This window comes from Copidosoma floridanum, unplaced genomic scaffold, assembly GCF_036245765.1.
Source record: "Copidosoma floridanum isolate Cflo_tuat_1 unplaced genomic scaffold, Cflo_Japanese_pri ptg000029l, whole genome shotgun sequence".
Lineage (NCBI taxonomy): Eukaryota > Metazoa > Arthropoda > Insecta > Hymenoptera > Encyrtidae > Copidosoma > Copidosoma floridanum.
This window is the reverse complement of record NW_028321906.1, coordinates 6,068,746-6,076,990: the sequence shown is the minus strand read 5'-3', so window position 1 is coordinate 6,076,990 and position 8,245 is coordinate 6,068,746. Positions and strand designations below refer to the sequence as shown.

The 8,245-nt window shown below is 38.8% G+C and overlaps 1 long non-coding RNA gene across 1 annotated transcript; it reads right to left on the bottom strand.

The window, feature by feature from the left end:
- Positions 1 to 1,397: 1,397 nt before the first annotated feature.
- On the bottom strand, positions 1,398 to 7,978 carry LOC149373707 (uncharacterized). The gene is made up of 3 exons (XR_016293316.1): positions 7,815 to 7,978; positions 6,737 to 7,025; positions 1,398 to 1,519 (listed from the first exon to the last, which is right to left on the bottom strand). It is a non-coding gene; the product is annotated as an uncharacterized LOC149373707 (long non-coding RNA).
- Positions 7,979 to 8,245: the final 267 nt, after the last annotated feature.

Here is an 8,245-nt window from a genome sequence, read left to right as displayed (position 1 = left end):
TACAATGACTACGCTGTACGGTCTTATCTTTGGAATGCGTGCGCGTGAACACGATGACTTGGCAACAAGCCCCCTCCCGACGACGAGCTACGAAAATTTACATCGATCGTTACGGTGTAACAGGTCACTTTTTGGAAGCACGTGGCGATCGTTTCGAAAACGATTTTACATTACGATTAACACTTGGTGGATGGTGAGGGAGGAACTGACGATACAAGAAAAATTGATGTCAAATATACCGACTTTCTATCATGCGATAACGCCTTTTACTACGTCTCGGGCCAAGATAATGAAATACCAAATTAAAAAAAAAAAAAAAAATGGAGATGTATGATGGTACTCTACACACATACACTACCCGATGTTGCAGTACCGAATTAGTAAAATTAAAAATGCAGCAAACACCACTCGCGAAAAGAATCAATCGAATACTAATGTGATTCTCTTGAGGAAGAAACGAAGGTGATCGAAGAAAATAAAATCGCGTGGCACCCGGACTTGGCAGAGAGGACGCGTCTGCGCGACTCGAAAGATGACGACGAACTAGAAAGATCGGCTGCCGCTCGTTTTCACGTCGCTGCTGGCTGGTTCTTTATCCCCACCTATACCGTTCACCAGCACCATCACCTCGTTGTCTCCTCCTCTTCGAGTCTTACGCCCCACCAGCTCGGCTATAACGACGATGACGACTAGTGAGCTATAGCGGCGTCGTCGACCTTCCCTCTTTATGCTTCTTGTTCTTCTTCTTGTCGTTGTACACGTACAAGCCAAATGGAGGGGCATAAAGAAGCTCGAGGATAGGAGCGAAGCACGATGAGGACGAAGATGATAATGAAGTGCGGCAGTTTGGTTGGAGAGTGAGTCGAGGAGGAGAAAGGGAGTTGGGTATGCGGCTCTTCTTGTCTCTCTTTTGGGGAAATCGGGGAATTGGGTGAGCTAGATGGAAGAAGGAATGACAAATTTATGGGCTCCGAAGGGGCCAAGGACTCGCGAGGGTACCATCTGTACGAATGGAATTGTATTACAGCTTGGAATTTATATGCGGGACCCTTTTACTTGGAGCTGTGAGAACCTCGAGTCGAGCACAGGACCTCTGGGTTTCTGTGCCATGCACTTTACGATACCAACGGAATTTCTTTTGGTTTTATTATTTTGTTATTAGAATTCGATTGGTTTAAAATAACATTGATCCAAAAGTTAATTTTTGCAAAGATAGATTATGGTTTAGTGAACGCAAAAAATGCTAAGTTTTTTGATCTTGTAAAAATTTCTTTACAAGATGCAATGGGATGTTCGACTTCACCCATTCAACGATTGAAACGTTTGGGTGCAAATGGAATGGTTCAAAATTCACGCTAAAACTTAAGAAGTACAAAGAATTTCTGATAAAAAAATATAATAATGTCTATTTGAAAATGAAATTTTGTGTACTTTGTATCTCCATCGTACCTGGGACTGTTGCTTTTTCATCTGATCAATCTTTCTGTTAGGTGGTGTCATGCCGTATTCTTGTAAAATTCTGAAAAAAGAAATCACAACATCAGCTAAAAATTACACTCATTTTTCTGACAAATAATATTATTTGTTACATATGGATCGTTTATTTTACTATCTACTTAACATTACACAAATTATTTTTAATTTTAGGTCATTGGTAATGAAATATTAGACATTGTCTCGACAAACAAAAAGTAGAGATATATATGTTCACATGATTGATGAAATTATCAAAGAGTTATTTTATGCCATATTTATACAAACACAACAAGTAGTCATTATTAATCGATCCAATTGGATTTGGCCTTGTCCAGATTAAATTTCAATCGAAGAAATCAAGTCAATTATTTTGAACAATCAATTGTTTTAATTCAAAGTTTATTGCGCGTGAAGTTCTGCGATACTTTTAAATTTTATCGTAATGTTTTTTTTTTTTTTTACAAATTTGAATGACAACGCAATATTTTATTACCTAACAATTGAAATACGAAACAAAAACGGATTATCTCAAATCTGGTAAAATATCAGTAAGTACTGTTAGCAAATTATTACAATATCAAGCAATTATTTTCACTTTAATGACGTATGCTTACCCATTCGGTGGCAAAAAAACTTGGTAACGATTCACAGCACACAGAGTAATAAATAACCCTTGTATCGTCAAACAAATTTGTATTGACATGTCAATAATTTGATATAAACTGTGTGTATACACCTACGCATGTATCCACCAGGATATTTGTACTTTATTTGCCTGTCTCGCAATTATGTCTGCAAATAATGGACACTACTTAAATATTGACCACCAACGAATAAAAAATTTACACAACTCTGTATTCCCATGTTTTTTCGCTCAAATTATTGGAACTGATAATATATTCCTTGTCCAAAGGACAGTTCGAGCATGTACATTTGGTATTATCAGTAGAGCAAATCACTGTACGAGTGGGTTTGGGTTCAGGTATACGAGTTCCCGTTCTACCACAGTCAGGAGCAATGACAAGAATATAGCTAGCCATTGCAGCACCACGACGGGCCTATTACAAAATCGATACATTAAGGGAAACCTCATCACATCGGGGAGCGATTGTTCGCGCGATACGCGCCGCAATGACTGTCTTTTTTTTCCTCTTCTCGATTCTTGCACAGTTGCCATTATTCATCACATTTGTTTTTCATGCAAATTCTACTACTGGCTGTTGCGCAATTATAAAAAAAAAAAAAATTCGATAACCGGCCAAATGATAAATCGAGTACACGAGGAAAACGAGGCGGAAAAATACCCGCTCGCACCATTAACTTGTTAGCGTTCTCTTGCAATCCAAAGTTTTTAGCGAATATTTTCAGTTCCGTCTTTACCGATTCGATAAGATTAATTAAAAAACACTCTGTGTTGCAAAACTGCGGAACCATCGTCGATTACGAAAGCGCATCACTCGTGTGTCATTAAAAATTCCACCCGAGCGAAGACAAACGAACATCGTCATTATCATCATCTTTGGAAGCAACAACAAGGCAGCGACGCCCACTCCGTTAAAAATGGCACGTCTTTTTCTTCGTCGAGTTTATCCGTGCCTATAAATACGCGATTTTCGCTATCGCGAGTGAGTTTCGTTTGTTTTTTCGTTCCCTCGCGCTCCCCCGGGGCGGTTTGGAAACAAAATTTATTCGGCCGTTTCTCTCAATATCATCAAAGCCGTTCGCGCGTCTTTACGTAATACTCAGCAGCTCCAGCCGTTTCGCGCATTCTAATCTTATCGAAGAGCGAGTGGTGCCTCGACCTCTGCGACCCTTCGGCTCTCTGTCAATCTTGCTCTATTTTTTTCCGCTCTTTTATTTTCTGCGGTTCAAGGATTTTTTTCCCTTCTTTTTCGGTCTCTCCGTTTTTTATCCATTTCGAGTTTACGGCAAATCTGTCGCAGACGCGTTGCGAAACGATCGACACAGGCTTCGGAGCGCGTTCTCGATTCCCTCGATCGTCGACGCTCCAGTTCACTCGTAAAAGAAAATACGCTCGGTACAGCGGAATAACGAAGCGGCTCGTATCGATGATGAGAGAGAGAGAGAGAGGAAAATGTAGAACAAAACCAAGTTGGATGGTGTTGAAAATCATCGCGAGTTTTTCGCGTCTGCGGTTGATAAGTAAACGTTGTCCAAGTATCTTGGGGATGAGAGAAAAAATAGTGAGTCGTGCAAGGAAACCACAGACAAAAAAGCGAGAGCGCACGCTGTCACAGTATGTGAGAGACGCCGAATTGTTGTGAATATCGGAAGGTCGACGCAATTTCGTTCAACATTGAGGGGAAAAAAAAAATTCACGATACTCCGGGCAATCTGTCGTAAAAAACAACGCGCAAGTTTTCGCAATGAATATTTATACTCATCGATCGAGTCGTTCCTGCGGAGCGGCGTTATTGTATCGCTCAAATGGGTTTAATTATACAAGCGGACCTGAATACCAAACGCTTCCTTTTTTTTCTTTCCCCTAAACGCTGCTTCTCTGCTTTCTAATGCATTTCCACAAGAGTCCAATTATACCGTTGAACCAAGCCGACATGAATGTATAGGCAGCAGTGCTGGTACATCTAAAAATTATACAAATACGAGGAACGTATGCAAAAATTGAGCCAGAAACGAAAAGTCACGACAATGGCGCAGGTACACACGTGTTTATTACACCAGCGAGTATACCTCTACAAAAATTATCATAATTTAGCTAACTGCCGTTGAAGTGTAGAAATAATGCAAAAGGCCCCTTTCTTTCTTTCTCATTTAAAAATACAGTCTTTACCGGTCGACCCCCAAGACTTTGACCGAAGAAATGCATCGACTAACCCGACACACATAATTTCCATATTCTCAATGTCCGATTGTTGTAGAGTCCTGGGAAAAGTTTTGGGTCAGCAGCGTCGTGGGGGGAGAGAAGCTTTAGACGAGTCGAAAGAAGCAGCGGGACATTATTATCGTTCGAAAGAGGACGACCAGTAATTAATGGAAATTCATGCTTGACTTTTTTTAATGCTTCGTTCGAGACGTCCGTCCCTTATAAAGTAGAAAGACGTAGGCTATGAATAAAAAAACTATATGAACTATGAACGGATGATATTTGTTTTTCTCGTGTGCACTGGTAGTTAAATTATTGCTTTGAAAAAAAAAAGAAAAAAGAAAAAAAATTAAATACGAATCAATTGTTTGGATGGATGTACTCATGGTTTCGAAATATGTAAAGTTCGTGCGACAAAGCAATCAACGCTCAAGTAGTTCTCGCGGCGTACCTCTAGAATGTTGTTTACCACCGTATGGTTTTCACGAGTCACGCTTGTAAAAATAGCATTGTGATGTTTTCGATTGAAAATCCGTTACTGCGAAGGACGAGTGGGGCGACAGAAAAGGAAAATAAAACCAAACCAACAGCTACTTAACAACCGTACATAAATCAATAATACCCTTAAAGGTGTCTTCGGACAACGTGACCTTGAATTTCACAGTCAAAGCCGCTTGGGAAAGTACACAATGGAAATTGTCTTTTCGAATTTGCTTATACAGTATTCCCTTCACAATGAATTTGAATTTAACTGACAGGATCCCTAACCATTACTCGGTCGTTTTTCCCCTCGAACTTATGAATTATCCCCCTGCCAAAGTCCCCTCTCATTTAACATTCTTATAGAGTAGAGTCCGCAGATAAGAAAAACCCGTGTCTACTGTTTCGGTAGTCCTGCGAGACGGATTTTATGGACCTTTGAAAGTTACGGTTGATCTATTTTACACGGTTGAATATTTTCACTGAGACTTATTGGAATTCTCAAGAAAGTACTCTTATTTTTAATGTTGTTTGAGAGTTACCATGATGAGAACAGGGATACAGCTCCAACGATAGGCAGTTATCGAATTGAGAAATTCTGTTGAGTGTGACTTATTTTATCCTTAGCAAAAATGGTCAGTTCAAAGTTATTCAAGCACAACAATTTCCTAATGAACTCGATGATTGCGTGCACGCGTATGTAAGTGAGGAGAGCATCAAAACAAGTTGCAATCAGTGCAGTTTCTTGAAGGCTTGCAACAGATATTATCATGACTATACAAAAAAGTAAGGGATTCGAGAAAAGATAAGTTGGAAAAAAAATCCATCAGCGTTGTAGTTATATTCACGCGCGAAAAGTCGGTATTCACGAAGCGAGCTGAAGGGAAGAGTACGATGGTCGTATATAAGTTAGTATCAGCGATAACCCCTCGGCTTATCATTTAGCGGAGAGTAAGGGGGAAAAAAAATCTATACTCCCTGAAACTAAACAAGCTTCACGGATCAACGACGCTTGCACCCGTAGACGTGCACTCTTTCATTCATTCTCCTGGATCTTATTTCATTCTTGTGAAGCAGAAGGAAAATTAAATTAAAATAAATTAAATTATTTGATGCACGGCTGCTGATGCTGTGCAAGGTCGTAATGTTTATTTAATAGTGCATACAGATACCGTGTACTGTAGGACTAGAAAAATTCAACTTGTGACCTATAAGATGAGTGTGGAATTGTTACATGACAATCGCAATGTTTTAATACTAGTAAGAAGTTTATAAGCGATAATTACAACTTGATTGTTTGCAATCAACATAAACTACTCTTTATGGGCTATTACAATACAGTAACTGTTTTTCTCTCTTCTAGTCTATGAATCTATGCACTTATTTTCATAACAATCATAATCAATAATACACTCGATGCTAATGATTATTCGATACGTTTATAATACGTTTAGAAATAAGTATGTACATTCAAGGTTCATTATTTCAATGTTATAAAAGCAAAAAAAGATGCCATCAGATACGTATCTTCAAGGACGATTTTGTATAGTTAAAAAAAAAAACAAGAATAACCATTGACGTATTTTAACAAATTATTGATTTATAGGATTCATTCTATATGGTCTATCGACGATAATTTTGTAAGCAAGATGGGGAATTTAGTTTGGCTTAGTGACTTCAAAAACTGAATGATTGTAATTTGTCTTGGTGTACTTAATTAAAAAAAAAATTAATTATATAAGCTAACGGAAATGTGTTTCTGCTTAGTGCAAGTTCTTTCAAATTTAAAAAGCATTTTATATCACTCAAGAACACAGTACCACGTGTTGCTCAAAAAAATCCATTATTTAAATAGAGTGCAATAAAATTGAAAAAAAATGTGTGAACAAATACATCAGGCACAATCAAATGGAACAAAAAATCGAGGCATCTTACCAGCACTATGTTGAAGAAATATGGAGCATGCGATCGTCTCCACCATTTTCTCCTCCTCCTCCTCGTCGTCGTTAGTCAGCATATCGAGCATAGCGTGGGGGTCACCGCATCCGCTTACGTCACAAGCGCCAGCGGCATCAACGACGACGACCCGCTGACCCTGTCGAACTCGGCATTAGCATAACGATTTACAAGTGTAACGTTCTGGTTAGGTTTTATCAATCTCGACCCGTGAAGGATCGAAGAGAACGTTGCTGGCACATCGATGTCTCAATTTTCTCGTTGAAAACTGAAATATATTATTAGTGAATATTTTAATGGTAGACTATTTATTAAGGTGTGGATGCAAGATTAAAATAAAAAACTAATGTTTTTACAAAATGACCTCACATATTGACTGAGAAAATGGTGGTGCCAGCAATATGTAAATGAATTACTGATTTCTCAATTTTCTTTCGGCTCAATTTCCACGTGCACGTGTTTTCGAAAGTAATTCAAAGTTATGAGGAGTACTTTAGAAAGTATCAAAAGACATAGATATAACATATACGATCGATAAATACGTATGCAAGTAAATTAATTGCAGAAAGTTAAAGAAATATGTAATTAAAAAAAATCTCGCAAATTGTACTCACGTGTTTGATCTCCGACACTCGATTTCATACCGACACGCGCTGAATTTAAGTATAATATTAATATGATTAATAACAAAAAACCAGTAATGTTTAATAAACTTTGAAATAGTGATGATTCAACGATGTAAAGCAAAGAAACGGAAAAACCGTTACGAAACATTAATTGTCAATGCCGAACAAACATATTGATCAGGTATTGCTGGATAAACGAGGTTCAATTGCTGACAATAAACAAATTCGTGATTTTTTGCAGTATAACGAAAAAATAAAACAGCAGGAATTTCGGCAAGTCACGAAAGAAATACCACACGAGCGTGGTCGCGCCGCTCGGGAAAAGCGAGGTTAGGAAGCCGGAAGAATCCCGCCGAAACATCGATGAACCAAAATATAAATCAACCCGAGCATGCCGAATAAAAAGATAAGAAATAATTTACTTTACTCACTTAATTGTCGAGACAGGAAAACCTCCAGAAAAGTCCTAATCCATGCGTATGAAGAATATGTCGTCCACGGCTATTGCTGGGTGGATCCTAGCTTCCACACGATGATGCCTGCCGCGAGCGCGAAGAAAAACGAAAGAAGGAATTGAAGCGGCTTCGCTCCGAGCGGGAGCTCCCTTGCAAAAGAAAATTACGACACGGGAGTGCGCGCGCTTTACAAAGAGTTAGAGAGAGAGAGAGAGAGGAACCGGCTTCCGTTTTTGCGCAGTGTCGGCTGCGCGTAAGGAAAAACGCGTCGTGTCTTAAATCAGCTCAAACTCCTATCCTAATTAAAATGTTTACGATTGCTCGTACTTTAAATATTTAAAACTGTGGCGATGGTTTAATACATTTTTTTGTTTTGAGATGTGACAGGTTTTGTCTGGTCAAACGGC